Here is a 14077-nt window from a genome sequence, read left to right on the forward strand (position 1 = left end):
ATACCCCATTTTTTTTTTAAATTAATGATTTTTTATTATATTATGTTAGTCACCATACAGTACATCCCCGGTTTCCGATGTAAAGCTCGATGATTCATTAGTTGCGTGTAACACCCAGTACACCATGCAATACGTGCCCTCCTTACTACCCATCACCGGTCTATCCCATTCCCCCACCCCCCTCCCCTCTGAGGCCCTCAGTTTGTTTCTCATAGTCAATAGTCTCTCATGTTTCATTCCCCCTTCTGATTACCCCCCTTTCTTTATCCCTTTCTTCCCCTACCGATCTTCCTAGTTCTTATGTTCCATAGATGAGAGAAATCATATGATAGTTGTCTTTCTCTGCTTGACTTATTTCACTTAGCATTATCTCCTTCAGTGCCATCCATGTTGCAGCAAATGTTGAGAATTCGTTCTTTCTGATAGCTGAGTAATATTCCATTGTATATATGGACCACAACTTCTTAATCCAGTCATCTGTTGAAGGGCATCTCGGCTCCTTCCACGATTTAGCTATTGTGGACATTGCTGCTATGAACATTGGGGTGCATATGGCCCTTCTCTTCACTACGTCTGTATCTTTGGGGTAAACACCCAGTAGTGCAATGGCTGGATCATAGGGTAGCTCAATTTTTAACTTTTTAAGGGACCTCCACACTGTTTTCCAGAGTGGCTCTACCAACTTGCATTCCCACCAACAATGTAGGAGGGATCCCCTTTCTCCACATCCTCTCCAACAATTGTTGTTTCTTGCCTTGTCTATTTTTGCCATTCTAACTGGCGTAAGGTGGTATCTCAATGTGGTTTTGATTTGAATTTCCCTGATGGCTAATGATTTTGAACATTTTTTCATGTGTCTGTTAGCCATTTGTATGTCTTCTTTGGAAAAGTGTCTGTTCATATCTTCTGCCCATTTTTTGATTTGTTTATTTGTTTCTCGTGTATTGAGTTTGAGAAGTTCTTTGTAGATCTTGGATACCAGTCCTTTATCTGTAGTGTCATTTGCAAATATATTCTCCCATTCCGTGGGCTTCCTCTTAGTTTTTTTGACTGTTTCCTTGGCTGTGCAGAAGCTTTTTATCTTGATGAAGTCCCATAAGTTCATTTTATCTTTTGTTTCTCTTGCCTTTGGGGATGTGTCATGAAAAAGGTTGCTTTGGCTGATGTCATAGAGGTTGCTGCCTATGTTCTCCTCTAGAATTTTGATGGATTCCTGTCTCACATCGAGGTCTTTCATCCATTTGGAGTTTATCTTTGTGTATGGTGTGAGCGAGTGGTCAAGTTTCATTCTTTTGCATGTAGCTGTCCAATTTTCCCAGCACCATTTATTGAAGAGACTGTCTTTTTTCCACCGGATGTTTTTTCCTGCTTTATCAAATATTAGTTGCCCAAAGAGCCGAGGGTCCATTTCTGGGTTCTCTATTCTGTTCCTTTGGTCTATGTGTCTGTTTTTGTGCCAGTACCATGCTGTCTTTGTGATCACAGCATTGTAGTACAGCTCGAAATCCGGCATTGTGATGCCCCCAGCGTTGTTTTTCCTTTTCAACAGTTCCTTGGAGATTCGGGGCCTTTTCTGTTTCCATACAAATTTAAGGACTGTTTGTTCCAGTTCTTTGAAAAATGTCCTCGGTATTTTGATCGGGATAGCATTGAAAGTGTAGATTGCTCTGGGTAGCATGGACATTTTAACTATGTTAATTCTTCCGATCCATGAGCATGGAATATCTTTCCATCTTTTTATGTCTTCCTCAATGTCTTTCAAGAGTGATTTATAGTTTCTAGAATATAGGTCCTTTACGTCTCTGGTTAAGTTAATTCCAAGGTAACGTATGGTTTTTGGTGCTATTGTAAATGGGATGGATTCCCTAATTTCTCTTTCTTCGGTCTCGTTATTCGTGTATAGAAATGCAACTGATTTCTGAGTATTGATTTTGTATCCCGCCACATTACTGAATTGCTCTATAACTTCTAATAGTTTGGGCGTGGATTCTTTTGGGTTTTCCATATAGAGTATCATGTCATCTGCGAAGAGAGACATTTTGACTTCTTCTCTGCCGATTTGGATACCTTTGATCCCTTTTTCTTGTCTGATTGCTGTTGCAAGGACTTCTAGTACTATGTTGAATAATAGTGGCGAGAGTGGGCATCCTTGTCGTGTTCCTGATCTTAAGGGAAAGGCTTCCAGCTTTTCCCCATTGAGAATAATATTTGCAGTAGGCTTTTCATAGATGGCTTTTATGAGGTTGAGAAATGTACCCTCTATTCCTACACTCTGAAGGGTTTTAATCAGGAAAGGATGCTGTATTTTGTCAAATGCTTTTTCTGCATCAATTGAGAGGATCATATGGTTCCTGAGTCTTTTCTTGTTGATACTATGTATCACGCTGATCGATTTGCGAATGTTGAACCACGCTTGCATCCCAGGTATGAATCCCACTTGGTCATGATGGATAATCCTTTTAATTATATACACCGTTGTTAACAGAGCTTCATGAAGGAGAGAGGAAGGGTCGGTATTGTTGAAAGCTATTTAGAGAGATTAATTGAAAACTGAAGCTTTTTGGAGCTTTTTTGGAGTTGTTAGTTAGGAGGTTATTGTTTACCCCTTTGAAGATAGTGTTTGTGGCTGAAAATAAGGTTGCAGTAGAATAAAGAGTAAGGAGGAGGTGATAAAGTGAGTATTTCACCTCTAATTTATTTATTAAATCAATAGGTAGAATGTACTTAGGATGCAGCAATCATTTTCCTAAGTACTGGAGTTCTAGTTAGCATGACCATGTATCCTGGTTTAAGCCTCTTGTAGATCAATTAATGCCACACTTTTTCCCCTAGCTTTGAGATATAATTGGCATATATCATTCTGTAGTCACCCAACTTTTTTGGGTGCTGTACTCTTTTATCCCCATGACTTTGTTTTTATTTTTTATTTTTTGAAGATTTTATTTATTTGTTTATTTATTTGTCAGAGAGAGAGCGATAGCGAGCGAGCGCGTGCGTGCGCACAAGCAGGAGGAACAGCCAGCAGGGGGAGCAGTAGGCAGTGGAAGAAGCAGGCTCCCCACTGAGCAGGGAGCCTGATGCGGGACTCGAGCCCAGGAAACCTGAGCTGAAGGCAGATTGTTAACCGACTGAGCCACCCAAGTGTCCCAGTTTTTGTCTTTTTAAAATTTTTATTGTTTTTTACTATTTTTGTTTTTTTAAAGTAATCTCTCTGCTCATCATGGGGCTTGAACTCAAAATCCCAAGGTCAAGAGTTGGCATGTACCCCCACTACCACCCTCCCCTCTGGTCACCCCCAGTTTGTTCTATATTTAGGGGTCTGTTTCTTTATTTGCTTGTTTTGTTTTTAGATTCCACATATTAGTGAAATCATAAGGTATTTGTCTTTGACTTCTGTCACTTAGCATAATACCCTGTAGGTCCATTCATGTTGTCATGAATGGCGAGATTTCACTTTTTTTTACGGCTGAGTAATACTGCATTTTATATATATATATAGATATAGATAGGTCTATCTATCTATATCTATATCTTTATCCATTCATTTATCAGTGGACACTTAGGCTGTTTTCGTGTCTTTGCTACTGTAAATAATGCTGCAGTAAACATAGGGGTGCATATATCTTTTTGATGTAGAGTTTTTGTTTTCTTTGATAAATATCCAGAAATGAAATTACCCAATTATATGGAATTTCTTTTTTTATTTTTATTTATTTTTATTTTTTATTTTTTTAAAGATTTTATTTATTTGAGAGAGAGTGGGCACAACAGGGGGAGGGGCTGAGTGAGAACGAGAAGCAGACTCCCTGCTGAGCAGGGAGCCCAATGCAGGACTCGATCACAGGACCCTGGGATCATCACCTGAGCTGAAGGCAGCTGCTTAACCGACTGAGCCACCCAGGCACCCCGGTATTTCTATTTTTAATTTTTTGAGGAACCTCCATGCTGTTTTCCGAAGTGGCTACACCAATTTCTATTCCTACCGACAGTGCACGAGGATTCTCTTTTCTCTACATCCTCACCAACATTTGTTATTTCTTCTTTTTGATACTAGCCATTCTGACTGGTGTGAAGTGATATTCTGGTTTTGATTTGTATTTCCCTGATGATCAGTGATGTTGAGCATCTTTTCATGTCTGTTGGCCGTTTGTATGTCTTCTTCTTTGGAAAAATGTCTTTCAATGCCTCTGCCCATTTTTAAAATCATTGTTTTCTTGGTGTTGACTTGTATAAATTCTTTATATATTTTGAGTATTAAATACTTATCACATATATAATTTGTAAATATCTTCTCCCATTCAGTAAGTTACCTTCTCATTTTGTTGATGATTTCTTTTGCTGTGCAGAAGCTTTTTATTTTGGCATACTGCCAACTATTTATTTTTGCTTTTGTTTCCCTTGCTTGGAAAGACAAATCCAGAAAAATACTGCCAAGGCTGATGTTTAAGAATTTATTACCTATGTTTTCTTCTGGGAGTTCTTGGTTTCACGTTTAGGTCTTTAATCCATTCTGAGTTTATTTTTGTGTACCGTGTGGGAAAGTGGTCCACTTTCATTTTTTTGTATGTATTCGTCCAGTTTCCCCATTTTTATTGAAGAGACTATCCTTTCCCCATTGCGTATTGCCTCCTTTGTTGTGGATTAACCACATAAGTGTGGGTTTATTGCTTGGGTTTTTATTCTGTTCCGTTGATCTGTGCATCTTAACTTTTGTGCCAGTACCATGCTGTTTCAATTACTATAGCTTTGTAGTGTAGTTTGAAATCTGGATTGTGATACTTGAGTTTTTGTTCTTTCTCAAAATTGCTTTGGCTATTTGGGGTATTTTGTAGTTCCATACAAATGTTAGGATTATTTGTTCTAGTTCTGTGAAGAATACTCTTGGTATTTTGATAGGGCTTACACTGAATCTGTAGATTGCTGTGGGTAGTACGGACATTTTAACAATGTTAATTCTTCCAGTCTGTAAACGTGGTATATCTTTTCATTTATTTGTGTTGTCTTCAATTTCTTTTTTTATTTTTAAAGCTTTTTTTTTTTTAACTTTTTTTTAAAGTTGAGCATGGAGCCAGTGCAGGGCTTGAATTCATGATCCTGAGATCAGGACCTGAGCTGAGATCAAGAGTTGGATGGTTAACTGACTGAGCCACCCACATGCTGTCTTCAGTTTCTTTCATCAGTGTCTTACAGTTTTCAGAGTACAGGTCTTTTACTTCCTTGGTTAAATTTATTCCGAGGTATTTTATTCCTTTATGCACTTGTAGATGGGATTATTTTCTTAATATCTCTTTCTTTTAGCTCATTATTGCATGTAGAAATGCAACACATTTCTGTATATTAGTTTTGTGCCCTCAACTTTACTCAGTTTTTTAGTTCTAATATTTTTTTTGGTGGAATCTTTAGAGTTGGTTTTTTTTTTTTTTTTAAATTTTCAATGTATTGTACCTTGTCATTTGCAAATAGTGACAGTTTTACTTTTTCCTATCAATTTGCATGCCTTTTATTTATTTTTTTTGTCTCATTGCTGTGGTTAGGACTTCCAGTACTGTGTTGAATGAAAGTGTTGAGAGTGAATATCCTTGTTTTACTCCTGATCTTAGAGGAAAAACTTTCAGCTTTTCACCATTGAGTATGATGTTAGCTTTGAGTTTGTCATATATGGTTTGTATTATGTTGAGATGTATTTCCTCTAAATTTGCTTTGTTGAGAGTTTTTACCATGAACAGATGTAGAATTTTGTCAAATGCTTTTTCTGTATCTATTGAAATGATCATATGATTTTTATCTTTCATTTTGTTAATGTGGTACATCACATTGATTGATTTGCAGATATTGAACCACTCTTGCATCTCTAGATGTCCAGCTCTTTTCTTTAAGATTTTATTTTTTTTAAGTAATCTCTACACCCAAAGTGGGGCTCAGACTCAAAACTCCCACTTCGAGAGTCACATGCTCCGCTGACTGAGCCAGCTAGGTGCCCCTGGATGTTAACCTATTTTTAATGCACTCTTTTGCTTTTAAGTCTACTGGTTTGGATGATAAATTACATGGTTCATCCAGTGATAAAGTACATGGATGATAACTTACATGGTCTATGTTATATAGTTAACAAGGACAGACATTACCTGCCTGGGCTTATTTTGCCAACTAACCTGGGCTTCTAGGCAAGTTAAGTGCTTAACAAATATTCGTGAAATGAATTGGCTAATTACAGCTGTGATCAGGGCTGCAGAAGTGAAATAATGACTCCTGATTGAGTTCATTTGACAGTGGAGATTTCAGAAATAGATTTGGCAGAGAATATGGAAGAAAGGAGTCACACAAATGAATCTGAGATTTTGAGTTCTGGTGGCTTGAAGTATGATGGTACCATGAATGGAAGAAGTAAGGAAACCATGAGGAATAACTGGTACTAATGGTCTAGTGGATGGGATTGTAGCATGATGAATTTTGTTAGGCACATTTTTTGAGTTAGAGGTAGAAGTTTTAGAATATCTCCTTAATTGTGGGAATATGAGATTGGAAATTAGAAAAAAATACGCTAGGATCTGGGTATAATAGATTTTGGAGTAATGCACATAGAGTGTCAGTTGTGAAAGTAGGTAACATTTCCAGGGCCCTAGCAGAAAGAAAAATGTTAAGTGCAGGACATTAGGAAATGCCTATAGTAAAGGAGTGGATGTTGTTAAAAAGAATCAGTAAGGGGAAAAATAAGAAGAAAAGTATTAAGGAGAGCAGAATCTTGTAGTGTTTTTCTTTGAAGTGTGGTAAGGAATTTCAGGGAGAGGCTCTTTAGAGGGATAAGATGCTGTAGAAAGATGAATGATTTTAATACCCTGGAAAGCACCACTAAATTTAACTATTAAGAAGTTATTGAGGGGCGCCTAGGTGGCTTAGCTGAATGTCCAACTCATGATTTCAGCTCATGTCTTGATCTCAGAGTTAATGAGATTGAGCCCCGCATCAGGCTCCATGTTAGGTGTGGAGCCTGCTTAAGATTCTCCCTCTCCCTCTCTCTGCCCCTCCCCCCTTTCTCTCTTTTAAAAAAAAAAAGTTATTGATAACCAAGAGAACAAATTAAGTAGACCAGGGTGAATTGTAAGAGGTTGAGTAAACGGTTTGGCATGAAGAATAAAGTAGAATGTTTTTCAAGAAGTTTGTGCAGTTGTGAGGACTTAGCCATGTAGGAGATAGTTTTGCATTAACACATAATATATTTTAGGTAAAGGGGAATGATCCACTAGAGTAGTTTAAATATTAGAGTGATTAATTGCCAGGAGGAGGTAGAAAGGATTGAGATCAAGGATATGGGTCAAGGGCTTAATTCTTACAGAAGAGCAGCAACATTTCTGCTTAGAAACCAGAGGAATGGAAGAAAGCAAATCAAAGAATTTTTAGGCAAAGAGGAAGAAAACTGTATAATTCCTTATCCTACTTTTTTAATAAGGTAGGGATTGAGGTTAGCTGCTAGGCATATAGTTAATTAGCAGGGGTGTTGGGATCCTGGGAGAAGAAAATACTTAGGGAAAACATTGTAATCACCAAATTCACCGAATATTTATTAAACATCTGCTTTGTGCCAGGTATTCTTATAGATAAGATCTGTTCTCATGGAGCCAGTTGCCTCTAAGAACCAGAAAAATACCAAAAATACCAAATGGTACCAAAATGTAATGTGATAATGAAAAGAATTTTATTTTTATTTTTTTAATTTTAATGTTTTTTTATTATGTTAGTCACATGAAGAGAATTTTAAAACTAGGCACTTGGTAGAGTGACTGGGTGAATACTTCATTCATTCATTCATTCAATTCATTTATTTTTAAAGATTTTATTTATTTGACAGGGAGAGAGAGAGAGAGAGAGCAAGAGCGCACAAACAGGGGGAGTGGCAGGCAGAGAGAGAGGGAGAAGCAGGCTTCCTGCCCAGCAGGGAGCCGGATGTGGGACCCTGGGGTCATGACCTGAGCGAGAGACAGACACCTAACTGACTGAGCCACCCAGGTGCCCCCTTAATTTTTTCTTAAGATTTTATTTATTTATTAGAGAGCATGAGTGGAGTGAGGGACAGTGGGAGAAGGAAAAGCAGACTCTCTACGGAGCAGGAAGTCAGACATGGGGCTTGATTCCAGGACCCCGAGACCATGACCTGAGCTGAAGGTAGATGCTTAACTGACTGAGCCATCCAGGCACCTCTGGGTGGTTACTTCTGAGGAGGTGACATTAAGATAAGGTGCGAAAGACAAAAATTCAGTCACTTGAAAATCAAACTAAGGTAAAAACTTCAAAGTAGAAATAAGCTTATTGTGTTGGAGAAGCAGAAAGAAGTTCCCTACTCTAGAACAGAATGGAAGAGGACCATAGTATCATGAGATGAAGTTGAAGAAGTAGGTAGGGCTGGGTTGTGTTGGTCCCTATGGCCATGGTAAGGGCTCTAGTCTCAAGAAAGTTTTTTAAGGAAGGTTTTAAGCAGAAAAGTGTCTTGATATATGTTTTAATGATTTCTCTGGCTACTTTATTGAAGATGGATTATAGGAGTAGAGGGGAAGCAGAAAGGTCAGATAAGTGGCTGTTGGCCAGAGATGATGGTGGAGAAACTTAATATGATCACCAGGATAGAATAGAAAGGATTGCTGAGCAATCAATAAAGGCCCAGTTTAAGATAAGCTAGCATGACCTGTCAGGCCGTGTGATTTTAGCTCGCACAGTCTTTTAGATGGAAATGAAAATTTGATATTGGTGGTCGAAATAATTATTGATAGGAAGCAGGCTTGGTAAAAGGGAATATATTAAGGGACTGGAGGCCATGATTGAGTCAATATGTATTTATTGAACATCTAATATATCAAGAACTGTGCTAGCTGGTAGCATTACAACAGTGAACAAAAACAGGTCCCTTTCTCATGGAATGAATATTCTCATGAGGATGTGGAAGATAATAAGTTAATATATACTGTGTTGAGTGGTGATGACTACTGTTAAGAAAAGTATATTAGGGAAATATATTAGAGAAAAGTAGATATTGATGGGGATATTGATGGGGTAGATTTACTACTTCATAAGGGGTGGTTAAGGAAGACCTCTCTGATTAGGTGACATTTTAGGTGATGTAAGGAAAGTTCAGGGAACAGGACAGGTAGATACTTAGATTAGGGGTGGGGGAGCGTTCCAGGCTAAAGTCACCTAATACAAAAGTTCTGAGACTGGACTGTGTTTGGTGTGTTCTGGGAGCAGTAAGAGGGCCAGTTTGGCCTGAATGGAGTCAGTAAGGGAGGAGGTAGTGGAAGCTGACATTGTGAAGATAGAGGAGGCTTGGTTGAGTTGAGTGGTAGACCAGTGTTCAGCCTTTGCATTTTCTTTTCTTTTCTTTTCTTTTCTTTTCTTTTCTTTTCTTTTTTTTTAAGATTTTATTTATTTATTTGACAGAGAGAGACAGCCAGTGAGAGAGGAACACAAGCGGGGCGAGTGGGCGAGGAAGAAGCAGGCTCCTAGCGGAGAAGCCTGATGTGGGGCTCGATCCAGAACGCCGGGATCACGCCCTGAGCGGAAGGCAGACACTTAACGACTGCACTACCCAGGCGCCCCTGCATTTTCTTTTGAGTGTTGATGGGGATGTAGATTAAAGGATGTGGGAGGAGTGAAAGGCAAAGCTATAGCTGAGAGGTGTAACTTGTGGCTAATGAACAGTGAGGCCAGGTGTTTGGAGTATCTGAAAGTGCTGGTAATAAAAGGGGTGTACAATAAAACAGATTTTTTAGTATAACAGGGAGGTAGGAAGAGAAAGGTAAGTTAGAGGCATGGACGGCTTTTAGTTCTTGAATAAGTTTATTTGGATTTAGTATTTTTTTTAATTGTAAAATATACATAACACAGTTGAACATTTTAACTGATTTTAGGTTTGCAATTCACTGGCATTAAATACATTCAAAAGTGTTGTGCAACCATCACTACTGTCCATCTCCAGAGCTTTTTCATCATTCCAAACTGAAACTGTATGCAGTAAACAGTAACTCCCCATTGCTCTCTCACCCCAGTCTACTTTTAACCATTACTACTTTCTGTCTCTATGAATTTGCCTCTTCTAGATATCTCATGTAAGTGGAATCAAACAATATTTATCCTTTTGTGACTGGTTTATTTCACATACCATAATGTCCTCAAGGTTTATCCATGCTGTAGCATGTGTCACTGTATCCTTTTTAAAGGCTAGATAATACTCCTTTGTATGTTCATACCACATTTTTAAAATCCCATTTATTGGTTGAAATTTTTTCTTTTTATCTTTTGGCTACTGGTAGTAATATTACTTGTACTTGGGTGTACTTAGGTTTACAGATACCTGTGTGAATCCCTGCTTTTAATGCTTTTTTATTTTTTAAGATTTATTTATCTTGGTATGAGCAGGGGGCAGGGGCAACGGAAGAGGGAGAGAGAGAAGTAGACGCCCTGCTGAACCCAGAGCCCAGTGTCCGCCTTGATCTCATGACCTTGAGATCATGACCCAAGCCGAAATCAGGAGCCAGATGCTTAACTGATTGAGTCACCCAGGTGCCCCCCTGCTTTTAATTCTTTTGGGTAGTGGAATTGTTGGATCGTATGGTAAGTCTGTGTTTAAATTTCTGAGGAACTGCCATATTCTTCCACAGTGGTTGCACCATTTTACCTTCCCACCACTAATATACAAGGGCTACAATTTGTAGTTTACCTTTGGTTTTGAGTAGTGGAATGTTTTAAGTATGTGTATTTTTTTAGAAGAGTGTATATCATAGATTGTTTTTAGTAGTTATAGAAGTAACACAAATCCTCATGCTCTGCTATAAGATCAGAACTGGTAAGGAAAGTTGTGTTCCTGTTAAATTTTAGTGAGAGAGCCTCACAGGAATTAAAATTCTGGAGGCTTAAAAAGAATATGTTGCCAGAAACTTATGGATACTGTGTCTTGTAACTTGGCTGTGATATCTAATATACAAGTACCTTCACTTGGCTCTGGAGAAAGCTTTGTGTTTTGATTAGTAGGCAGGAATAACTATAATTTCACGGGATAGAACAAGATGATTAAAGAGCTAGAATGATTTTTTTCCCCCAGAGAGTATACTTGTTAACTTCTGAGATTGGAAATTTTATAAGGATGTTGGGAAATTTTCTTCTTGCTGTTGACTAACACATTATCTGTGTAACAGGTCAGGAAAGATATTGTCTGTTTAGATGGATAACAGACCAATAAGAATTATTAAGGGAAAAGATGGGATTATAGCTCTTGCAGAGTTTTTGAAACTTTGCACCATGTTTGTAGTTGTTGTTAAGATTTGGAAATTTTGAAGTGGATTATAGTTATTGTCTTCAATATTGTTATAATTATGCTTTTCGTAGGTAAATGACATGTTTTAATTTCAAAAAGTTTACTTTATGGGGGGCCTGAGTGGCTTAGTCGGTTAAATGTCTGCCTTTGGCTCAGGTCATGATCCTAGGGTCCTGGGATCGATCCCCGTGTTGGGCTCTCTGCTTAGTAGGGAGCCTGCTGCTCCTTCTCCCTGCTGCCCTGCCTGCTTCTATTCTCTCTTTCTCTGTCAAATAAATAAATAAATAAATAAATAAAATCTTAAAAAAAAGAAAAAGCTTACTTTAGAAGCTTCTTATCATGTTACATGAGCACTGGGAATAAACTGAGTGGTTTAAACTTGCCTTCCCGTCTTTAACTAGTTCCTCTTCCTCCAGTTCTTGTCTTTGCCTTAGGGTTCTTTTTCTTTAATGTGTGTTGAATGTTTATGCAGTTAGAAAAAATGTTCATAAAGATCATATTGTTGAGTGCCTACTGTTTCTGGTCCTTTGATAACATGGTTTTTGCTTTTACTCAGAAAATAACTGTGGTCAGATTGTCCGTATAGTCTACCATAGACAGTGAGGATATTGTGAAAGAAATTCTGGCTATCCGCGTAGCATGACCTTTCAAAACTGTTTTCTTTGCTGCAAGCATCTCACTTAGCCTTTTTGACTGCCACATGACAGAGGAAGTAGTATGTAAAGGGCAACATAAATGGCTATCTTGTTGATGTCAATACAGTTTTCCAGTATAAGAGCATGCCTTTATGTTATATATGTTATTAAATATCATTGTTTTGTTTATGTGGATGATTAACAATTTCCATGCATAGTACAGAGTATATTTTAAGTATAATTATAAATATTATAATAGTTAAAACTGAAATAGAAAATAATTTATGTGGGGTGCCTGGCTTGCATGAGACTCTTTATATCTCGGGGTCATGAGGTTGAGCCCCATGTTGGGTGAAGAGATTACTTAAAAATAAATAAATGAAAACTTCAATAATTTATGTTACTTTGAAAAAGATCTTAATTTTTTATTCAAAGTTTTTAAAATTCAGTTATAAACATATTGATTGGAGATTATTATGTACAGACCATGACTACAAATCCACTATTATTTTTTAAGATTTTATTTATTTATTTGACAGAGAGTGGGGGAGAGAGAACAAGCAGGGGGAATGGCAAGCAGAAGGAGAGGGAGAAGCAGGCTCCTGCTAAGCAAGGAGCCCCATGCAGGGCTTGATCCCAGGACCCTGGGATCATGACCTGGGCTGAAGGTAGCCAATTAACTGACTGAGCCACCCAGGCGCCCCCAAATCCACTGTTTTTGTAGGCAGAGATTTTAAATTAACTTTGGAGGTATCTTTCTGCTGTTCCAGAGCAGCCAAGAGAGGCTTCTTTAAAACTGTGAAGGGTTTATAGAATTGTTGAATTACTATGTTGAATACCTGAAATTAATATAACATTGTATGTCGACTATATTTCAGTTAAAAAAAACCCAGTGCTATGAAAGGGCCTGGGGAATATGAATAATCACCAGCCTGTTTTTATTTTTATTAAAGATTTTATTTATTTATTTTAGGGGGGGCAAAAGGAGGGGGAGAGAGAATCTCAACCAGACTCCCTTACAGAGCCTGACATGAGGCTGGATCCCAGGACCCTGAGTTCATGACCTTAGCAGAAATCAAGAGTTGGACTCTGAACTGACTGAGCCACCTAGGTGCTCCTGCACCAACCTGATTTTAAACTTTAATCTTATTTCCAGTTAGTAGCTTAGCTCTATAATGTTTGTATTTATTTATTCATCATTCAGCAGATGGTTACTCATGTCTGGTATTAGGTGCTGTACTGAACCTGAAAGATAAAAGAGCCTGTCCCTGTTGGTCAGGAACTCACTAGATATTGGCAAGGGTAGCAGGAATAAAGTTTAGTAGAATCATAACGCCTTATGTCAGTTAGCTGCTAATGTCAGTTCCCTCCCAGAATCTAGAAGTAAAGACAAAGGTTATAAGGAGAAGCAGGAAGGGCATGAGGATGGTCAAGATTCTTAGGTTGGAGCACTGCTGGAGGAGAAGCAACTGCAGGTGACAGGAGAAATCTGGAACTTGGGTTTAGTAATCACCAACATGGAGGTCACAGAGCAAAATGGGGAGTGGGTTCCCATCAAATGGATTCTCCATGCCAGGTGCTGCCTAGAAACTTTACATATGTTATTGCTCTTAATCCATTAAAAAAAGTGTGAAATTTAGCATATATACAGAAGATCACATGAAAATGAAAATGTATAATTTAATGAACACAATGAAAAATAAAACCTGTGTGCATAATAGCCAGGCCAATCCTGTGTGTCTTATTCTGGCATATTTTTCTTCCTTTCCCCAAGCTACACTTAGACGAATAGTTTATTTCCTTACTTTTTTTCCTTTATTTTTTTGGGGGGGGTGGAAGGGGCAGAGGGAGAGGGAGAGAATCTTAAGGAGGCTCCACTCTGAGCGTGGCTCCCCACGTGGGCCTCAGTCTCATGAACCTGAGGTCATGTGACCTGAGCTGAAATCAAGAGTCGGACGCTTAACTGACTGACGCTTAACCCAGGCGCCCCAACCCTGTTTTTCTTTATAGCTTTACCATCTATGTGTATATCTCTGAAAAATATTTAACATTGTATTTATATTGTATATATTCTTTTTTTTCTTTTAACATTGTTTGTAAGATTCATTCATGGTGATGTGTATAGCTGTATTCTACTAATTTT

At 38.1% G+C, this 14077-nt stretch overlaps 1 protein-coding gene across 5 annotated transcripts in view; it reads left to right on the top strand.

The window, feature by feature from the left end:
* PIK3CB (phosphatidylinositol-4,5-bisphosphate 3-kinase catalytic subunit beta) overlaps positions 1 to 14077 on the top strand; it is a 192787-nt gene that overhangs the window by 33528 nt on the left and 145182 nt on the right. The window lies entirely within an intron of this gene.

Source organism: Ursus arctos, unplaced genomic scaffold (genome assembly GCF_023065955.2).
Source record: "Ursus arctos isolate Adak ecotype North America unplaced genomic scaffold, UrsArc2.0 scaffold_20, whole genome shotgun sequence".
Classification (NCBI taxonomy): Eukaryota; Metazoa; Chordata; class Mammalia; order Carnivora; family Ursidae; genus Ursus; species Ursus arctos.